Source organism: Heterodontus francisci, chromosome 8, assembly GCF_036365525.1.
Source record: "Heterodontus francisci isolate sHetFra1 chromosome 8, sHetFra1.hap1, whole genome shotgun sequence".
Lineage (NCBI taxonomy): Eukaryota > Metazoa > Chordata > Chondrichthyes > Heterodontiformes > Heterodontidae > Heterodontus > Heterodontus francisci.
The window spans coordinates 431813-441366 of NC_090378.1; the positions used below are offsets into that span (position 1 = coordinate 431813).

General features: G+C 43.9%; 1 pseudogene; it reads right to left on the reverse strand.

Moving 5' to 3' along the window:
- The window catches only part of LOC137372611 (noelin-3-like), a 68245-nt pseudogene extending 63943 nt beyond the window's left edge, over positions 1-4302 (reverse strand).
- Positions 4303-9554: the final 5252 nt, after the last annotated feature.

A 9554-nucleotide genomic window follows, 5' to 3' on the forward strand; every position in this document is an offset into this window, starting at 1 on the left:
CCTTCTCGAGCAGCTGGCGAAGTTGTCTGCTTTGAGCATCCCTTGAACACAGGTTCTGCTCTGGAGCCACGACTGTACAAATGCATCGTCCATCAGGATCCTGGGCAGAGCTGTACACTTGCCAGCCATCCTTAGGACTGATGGTCTGTGGGAATAAAGAGTAAAAGTTGGAGATACCATGCTGAAATTCAGCAGTCCTCATATGGAGTGATCAGACATGCTGCTGTAATCTGTTCATAAGAGCAGGAGGAGGCCATTCAGCCCCTCTAGCCTATTCTATCATTTAAGATCATGGCTGATCTGTATCTCAACTCTATTTCCCATCTTTGCTCCATATCCCTCGAGACCCTTTCCCAATGGAAATTTGTCTATAGTTTTAGATAATAAAAACAAGAAATGCTGGGAATACTCAGCAGGTCTGACAGCATCTGTGGAGAGAGAAGCAGAGTTAACGTTTCAGTCAGAAACGACATCAGAACAGGCAAAGGTTAGAAATGTAATAGGTTTTAAGCAAATAAAGCAGGGAGTGGGGCAAGAGATAACAAAGGAGAAGGTGTTGATAGGACAGGGTCACAGAGAATAACTGACCAGAAGGTTATGGAACAAAGGCAAATGGTATGTTAATGGTGTGCTGCAAGACAAAGCATTAGTGCAGAGAGGGTACGAATTGACTGTAAAGCACAAAGCACTCCAAGCACAAACATTAAAAAAAATTTAAAAACAGGAAACAGTGGGTAGGCACAGTAGAAACAAACTAAACAAACTAAAAAACTAAAATAAAATAACCAAATAAAAAAGAAAAAAAGAAAAAATAACTAAACATAAAAAGGGGGGGGGGGTGCCCGTCATGCTCTGAAATTATTGAACCCAATGTTCAGTCCGGCAGGCTATAGCGTGCCTAATCGTTTTAGATGGTTTGATGATGTTGGAAGATGTCAGACTTCGAATCCTCTCACTGGTCAATGTAGCAGAATTGTCAACATTGATATAGAAATAGTCACAGTTTAGTTCTACAGAAGCCATCCTGCCTGTTGGTGTCTGGTTTAATTAATGGATATTTTCAGACAGCTTCTCCCCAGGTTATTCAGCCCCCAAAATCCAACAAGGAAACACTTGTATAAATAATTTGGGGAATTTTACTTCTCCTAACTAAATTGAAAAGTTCAAATGGTTTAGCTCTTTAATCTGTTCACATCAATCCCTTTCGATGTCAGAGATTCAATCTAAACAAAAAATAGGACACCCAACAGGTTAGAATCAGCTTCTTCATAAATGAGAGCAGATTATAAACGATTAAACTTGGCCCTGTGTCAGGTACTGAGACTGTGCCCACAAGGGTGCAGCAGTGCAGCAGGACCAGCAAAACCTCAACACCAGCCTCACAATCCATTGCCACACAGAATCACAGAAGGAAGCCACTTGATCCCTTGTGCAAGTTCTAATTTCTATACATCCAGCCAGGCAGACAGATGGACAAATGGTAACCTAATCTTTAAATGCATTTGCTCATTCACTTTAAAATGTCAGTTGATGTCCCCGAAAATTACAGCTGTTGTTACAATTGAGGATATTTCTGTGGAGCAGGGAGTGGCTGCTGAACAATAACTGGAATTGGTTCACTACTCAAAGCCATCCTGTGTTTGGTCATACTTCAGATCAAATGTTTAATGTCTTGTGCGTTAACATCTAGTTGCTGCTTTGGGAGCTGGTGCTCATTGAGCTTGTGAACCAATAATAGAATCATTACAGCGCAGGAAGAGGCCATTCAGCCCACTGACCCTGTGTCAGCTCTTTAAAAGAACTATTCAGTTAGTCCCATTCCCCTGCTCTTTCCCCATAGCCCTGCAAAATTCCCCTTGTTAAGTCTTTATCCAATTCGCTTTTGAAAGTTATTATTAAATCTGCTTCCACCACCCTTTCAGGATCTATCCTTCATCCCCTCCTATTTCTCATCTACATGCTGCCCTTGGCAGCATCATCTGAAAACACAATGTTAGTTTTCATACATATGCTGATGACACCCAGCTCTACCTTACAACCACCTCTCTCAATGCCTCCACTGTCTCTGAACTATCAGTACTGGATGAGCAGAAAATTCCTCAAAAAAATCAGGAAAAGCAAAGCGCTTGTCTTTGGTCTCTGCTCCAACTCCACTCTTTTTAGCTACTGACTCCATCTCTCTACAAATTAGGAGCAGAAGTAAGACATTCGGCCCCTTGAGCCTGCTCCGCTATTCAATCAGATCATGGCTAATACCTCCCTGGCAACTGAGGCTGAACCAAACTGTTCACAACCTTGGCATCATATTTCACCCCAAGATATGCTTTCAAACACATCTCTGTGCCATTACTAAGGCCTTCTATTTCCACCTCTGTAACATCGCCCAACTTTGTCCCTGCTCAGTTCATCACCTGCTGAAACCCTCATTCATGCCTTTGTTGCCTCTAGACTTGACTATTCCAATGAACCCCTGGCTGACCTTCCACATTCTACCCTCCATAAAATTGAGGTCATTTAAAACTGTGTTGCCTGTGTCCTTACTTGCACCAAATTCCATTCACCTATCTCCCCTGTGCTCACTGACCTACATTGGCTCCCATTTAAGAAATGCCTTGATTTTAAAATTCTCATTCTTGTGTTCAAATCCCTCCATGGCCTCGCCCTTCCCTATCTCTGTAATCTCCTCTGGCCCCACAACCCTCTGAGATCTCTGTGCTTTTCTAACTCTGGCCTTTTGAGCATCCCCGATTTTAATCGCTCCACCATTGGTGGCCGTGCCTTCAGCTGCCTGGGTCCTAAGCTCTGGAATTCCCTCCTTAAACCTCTCCGTCTCTCTCTCTCTCCTCCTTTAAAATGCTTCTTAAAACCGATCTCTTTAACCAATTGTTCTGCCATCATTCCGAATGTCTCCTTCTTTGTATTAATGTGCTTTTGTGAAGGTCCTTGGGATGTTTTACCATGTTAAAGGCACTACATAAATGCAAGTTGTTGTTAAGTCCCACAAATGGAATCAGGCCCAATTCGCAGTTAACATATAGTTAAGTGAGAAATTGTGAGGAAAGACAGTTCAATTCCCAATACTGGGAACTACAAGCAGTGATAAACATTTGAAAATAAAATGTCTACTTTTTGATAGCAGCTTTTTGATGAAAACATTTAGGTTTGTGAGATTGAAATAAAAGATGACGATAAAAGCCATCTGTCCTGAAAACTCATTGGGAACTCATGTTTCCAGCCAAACCTCTGCTCCCCTTATTTCAATGTCCTGTCACCTTGCACCTGGTTATATTTTTAAACTCTTAATTCTGTTAGTTCTGATGCTGATGTGACCTGTAATAAAAACAAGAAATGCTGGAACCACTCAGCAGGTCTGGCAGCATCTGTGAAAAGAGAAGCAGAGTTAACGTTTCGGGTCAGTGACCCTTCATCGGATGACCCGAAACGTTAACTCTGCTTCTCTTTTCACAGATGCTGCCAGACCTGCTGAGTGGTTCCAGCATTTCTTGTTTTTATTTCAGATTTCCAGCATCTGCAGTATTTTGCTTTTATTATACTGATGTGACCTGTGCTGGTTTTACTAAAACACAAATAAATATCTTGTGACAATTTTGCACTCACAAATAAATGTTGTAAAGCAGGAACGGATTTTTTCTGATGTACATTATAAGGATTATTTGAATCGTTCCCCTATTGACAAGCAATTTATCCGAGTATGTGCTTCAGATATAAATCTGGAATGGTCAGGACAGAACGCAGGCGAGTGACGGCAAAAGCAAATCACAGGCACACACAGATAGACAGACACACACACAGAAACACACACAACAGACACAGAGAAACAGACACAAACCGAAGCAGAAAATCCCACAGACACGCAAAGGTCACACACAGACACACACATGGATAGGCACAGTGTTGTCAGGCAGTAACTAATGCAGCATTCAGCCGGCTCAGGAATATGAGACAACATCTTACTCACCCCGGACCCATCAAACCCCAACAACACGAGCAGCAATCCCGCACTCCAGCACCTAGACAGCGGCCGCATCCTGAACTCGGCTCAGTCCCTGGACATCCGCCTTCTCTGGTCAGTTTCACTGCGGGGCGGGGGGGTCAGTTTCACTCCTGTGTTTTTTTCTCGCGCTCTCTCCCTCGGCCTCTGTCTGTCTCTTTGTCTCTCACTTTGTGTCCCTCTGTCTCTCTCACTCAGTCTTTGTCTCGATCTCTGTGTTTATCTATCGATCTATCTATCTTTCTATCTCTCTCTCTCTGCAAACAGCATCTTCAGCATCTGTCTCTGCCTTTCTCTGTCCTCACGCAGCACCAAACTCAACCCCAATCCTTCCCCCAAATAAACAAAAACTTTTGACCCGAGCAAGGAAAAGATTTCGATTGGAAACAATATATTGGGACTGGACAACGGATGTGACATCAGCTCCACTGAGGGAATTTTATAAATCAACCATTGTTAATGCGAACATCGAACCGAGCCACTGGATTAAAACACCAAGCTGCTTTCAGTCCCAGCTCTCCACCTGATTTCAGGCAATTTCCTTCATGTCTCCATCCTTCTCGTCTGATGTCATCTCTCCTCTTGACCTCTACATTTTTAAACTGCTCTTTCTAACCTGTCAGAATTGAAATCGTGAACAATGAATGGACAAAAAAAACCAAAGTCCACTAAACTTAGATGATTATCCGAGTTGGATTCCCCTCCTCTGGTTTTGTCTTTTAGCGAAGAATTATTTCAAATTTGAGACAATCTTTGGGTTACGAGTTTAATTCCTTTGCTAATAAATAAATAGCCCGATGTGAAAAAGCTGTTGACCAATCACGGAAGGGGGTGACATTTGATCAGTTTCAGGGGGTTAAAGGCAAGAAGTCTGAACACGTGCCGGATCTCATGGTTGATCAGCAACTCTTCAGCTCCCTCTGTTCTTGTGCCTTTAATAAACCAGTTAAATCAAAATACTAAAATGGAAGAATCTGTAGACCGTTCGGAAACTTTCGTGTCAGATGTTACGCCAAGTGAGGAGGGGGTTACAGCCTCACCTTAGAGTCGTACAGCATAGAAACAGGCCCTTCGGCCCACCGTGTCCATGCCGACCATAATGCCTATCTATACTAATCCCACCTGCCTGCATTAATTCCATATCCCTCTATGCCTTGCTCATTCAAGTACCTGTCCAGATGCCTCTTAAATGTTGCTACTGTTCCTGCCTCCACCACCTCCTCAGGCAGCTCATTCCAGATTCCCACTATTCTTTGTGTGAAAAATTTACCCCTTTGATCCCCTTTAAACCTCCTCCCTCTCACCTTAAATCTATGCCCTCTAGTTTTAGTCACCCCTACCATGGGAAACAGACTCTGGCTATCTACCCTATCTATGCCTCTCATCATTTTATATACCTCCATCATGTCCCCTCTCAGCCTCCTTCGCTCCAGGGAAAACAGACCCAGCCTATCCAATCTCTCTTTATAACTCAAGCCCTCCAAACCAGGTAACATCCTTGTGAATCTTTTCTGCACCCTCTCTAGCTTAATCACATCTTTCCTGTAGTGCGGTGACCAGAACTGCATACAGTACTCCAAACTTCATGCCCTTCCTCTTATTTGACCGCAACAGGGTTTACTCCTTTTTAAATCCTGGTTGTGCTAGTGAGTGTTTTACCTTTTATCTTTACTGTGATTGTGAAAGAACCATTCGGACAAGTTTTCAAGAGTTAAAACAAGAAAGCGGCAAGTTTATTATACTCAACACTCTAACCCCAATTTAAAAATACTTTAAAAATGCTATACATTTACACAAGAATCACACACACAAATAGATTACAGAAGGAAAAATAGATTTGGTGGTTGGATTAAAGTCCAGAATAAATGGAACTTAAATACATAGTCTGTGAAATGGATGATCAAGTAGTTCTCCCACTGAAGCTGTATTCTTCAATTCCTCATTGGTTGCAGTGCACTTTGTGGTTGGCTTGCTTTGCTCAGGGTTTTCTTGATGGCAGCATTGTAATTGGCTCTCTTCCGCTGGTCTCTGGCTGTAGCAGCCTGAAGGCTTGGAGGGTCCACAGTCGCAGACGGTTTTCAAACTTGATGTTTTCTGGGGAAAAAGAAAAAGAGAGAGAGAGGAAGGGAAGCCACAGCTTTCTCTGCTGCTGCACACTCAGTTACTCCTTGTCTTCTGTCCAAAGGAAACAAAACTGGCTTCCCCCAAAATGGACAATCACATGGTAGCTTCAGGTTTTCTGGAACCTTTGAATGAAATTTAAGGTTAGGAATTGGCTCGATATACCCCAGGATGCCAATTCACATGTTGGAGGGGGTTTGCTCTTTCAAAGTCAATATGTCAGGATTGCCTTGACTGCCATGTTAATGAAGCCATTTTAGGTAATTCAATCAGTTACAGCAAGCCATTGTCCTGGCTGGGCTTCTTGTTAGACTTTTGTGTCACAGAATCACAGAATAATACAGTGCAGAAGAGGCCCTTCAGCCCATCGAGTCTGCACTGATGCATTAAAGACACCTGACCTGTCTACCTAATCCCATTTGCCAGCACTTGGCCCATAGCCTTGAATGTTATGACGTGCCAAGTGCTCATCCAGCTACTTTTTAAAGGATGTGAGGCAACCTGTCTCTACCACACTCCCAGGCAGTGCATTCCAGACTGTCACCACCCTCTGGGTAAAATAATTCTTCCTCAAATCCCCCTTAAACCTCCTGCCCCTCACCTTAAACTTGTGTCCCCTTGTTACTGACCCTTCAACTAAGGGGAGCAGCTGCTCCCCTATCGACCCTGTCCACGCCCCTCACAATCTTGTACACCTCGATCAGGTCACCCCTCAGTCTTCTCTGCTCCAGCGAAAACAACCCAAGCCGATCCAACCTCGCTTCATAGCTTAAATGTTCCATCCCAGGCAACATCCTGGTGAATCGCCTCTGCACCCCCTCCAATGCAATCACATCCTTCCTGTAATGTGGCGACCAGAATTGCACACAGTACTCCAGCTGTGGCCTTACCAAAGTTCTATACAACTCCAACATGACCTCCCTGCTTTTGTAATCTACGCCTCGATTGATAAAGGCAAGTGTCCCATATGTCTTTTTCACCACCCTATTAACCTGCCCTTCTGCCTTCAGAGATCTATGGACAAACATGCCAAGGTCCCTTTGTTCCTCGGAACTTCCCAGTGTCAGGCCATTCATTGAATATTTACGTGTCACATTACTCCTTCCAAAGTGTATCACCTCACACTTTTCAGGGTTACATTCCATCTGCCACTTTTCTGCCCATTTGACCATCCCATCTATATCTTCCTGTAACCCAAGACACTCAACCTCACTGTTAACCACTCGGCCAATCTTTGTGTCATCCGCGAGCTTACTGATCCTACCCCCCACATAGTCATCTATGTCGTTTACATAAATGACAAACAATAGGGGACCCAGCACAGATCCCTGTGGTACGCCACTGGACACTGGCTTCCAGTCACTTAAACAGCCGTCTTTCACCACTCTCTGTCTCCTCCAGGTAAGCCAATTTTGAATCCACCTTATCAAGTTACCCTGTATCCCATGTGCGTTTGCTTTCTTGATAAGTCTCCCATGTCAGACCTTGTCTAAGGCTTTGCTGAAATCCATGTAAACTACATCAACTGCACAACCCTCATCTACACACCTGGTCACATGCTCAAAAAATTCAATCAAAATTGGTTCGGCATGACCTCCTTCTGACAAAGCCATGCTGACTATTCCTAATCAAATTTTGCCTCTCCAAGTGGAGATAGATTCTCTCCTTCAGAATTTTCTCCAATAGTTTCCCTACCACTGACGTGAGACTCACTGGTCTGTAGTTCCCTGGCTTATCTCTACAACCTTTCTTAAATAGTGGGACCACATTAGTTGTTCTCCAGTCCTCTAGCACCTCCCCCGTGGCCAGAGAGGAATTAAAAATTTGGGTCAGAGCCCCTGCAATCTCCACCCTCGCCTCCCACAGCATCCTGGGAAACAAATTGTCCGGACCTGGAGATTTGTCCACTTTTAAGTCTGCCAAAACCTCCAATACCTTGTCACTCCCTATGACAATTTGCTCAACAAATTCACAGTCTCTCTCTGAGTTCCATATCTACATCCTCATTCTTTTGGGTGAAGACAGATGTAAAGTATTCGTTCAACACCCTACCAATGTCCTCTGGCTCCACCCACAGATTTCCCCCTTGGTCCCTAATGGGTCCTACTCTTTCCCTGGTTATCCTCTTCCCATTGATATACTTATAGAATATCTTGGGATTTTCCCTATTTTACCAGCCAGAGCTTTCTCATATCCCCTCTTTGCTCTCCTAATTGCTTTCTTAAGCTCCATCCTACACTTTCTGTCCTCCACTAATGCTTCCGTTGATTTGCTCTCCTTGTATTTGCTAAAAGCCTCTCTTTTCCTTCTCATCATATCCTGAATGTTTCTGGTCATCCATGTTTCTCTGGGCTTGTTGCTCCTACCTATTACCCTGGAGGGAACATGTTGGGCCTGTCCCCTCCCCATTTCCTTTTTGAATGCCCCCCACTGCTCTTCTGTAGATTTCCCGACAAGTAACTCTTTCCAGTCTACCTTGGCCAGATCCTGCCTTATTTTACTAAAATTTGCTCTCCCCCAATCCAAAACCTTTTTTTGCAACTTGTCTATTTCTTTCTCCATAACAAGCTTAAATTGTACCATGTTGTGGTCACTATCACCAAAATGATCCCACACCAACACATCAACCACCTGTCCGGCTTCATTCCCCAGAATTAGGTCCAGCACTGCACCCTCCCTTGTTGGATCCTCTACATATTGAGCGAAAAAGTTCTTCTGTATACATTTTAAGAACTCCACTCCATCTAAGCCCTTAACACGATGACTATCCCAATTAATGTTGGGAAAGTTGAAATCACCGAATATAATTACCCTATTATTTTTACACACCTCTGCGAATTGCGCACATATTTGCTCCTCAATTTCCCACTGACTATCTGGGAGTCTATAATAAACACCTAGCAATGTGGCTGTCCCTTTTTTATTTCTAAACTCTACCCATAAAGCTTCATTTGATGCCCCCTTCAAGATATCATCTCTCCTTACTGCAGTAACTGATTCCTTAACTAATATTGCAATGCCCCCTCCTCTTTTACCCCCTCCTGTCTCGCCTGAAGATTCTATATCCTGGGATATTGAGCTGCCAATCCTGCCCCTCCCTCAACCATGTCTCCGTGATGGCTACTATATCACAATTCCACGTGTCAATTCTTGCCCTGAACTCATCCGTTTTACCTGTAATACTACAGGCCATCCATCCTGGTCTTACTCCCTTGAAACTTACTTCCGCTGTATTCCCTCTGGCTTGTTTGCTTTCCTGTGTTTAGCGGTGTCCTTATTCTGCTAGGAGTCTGCGTCCCCTCCCCCTGCCAAATTAGTTTAAACTCCTCCCAACAGCACGAGCAAACCCGCCAGCAAGGATGTTAGTCCCCCTCTGGTTCAGATGTAGACTGTCCCGCTTGTACAGGTCCCACCTTACCCA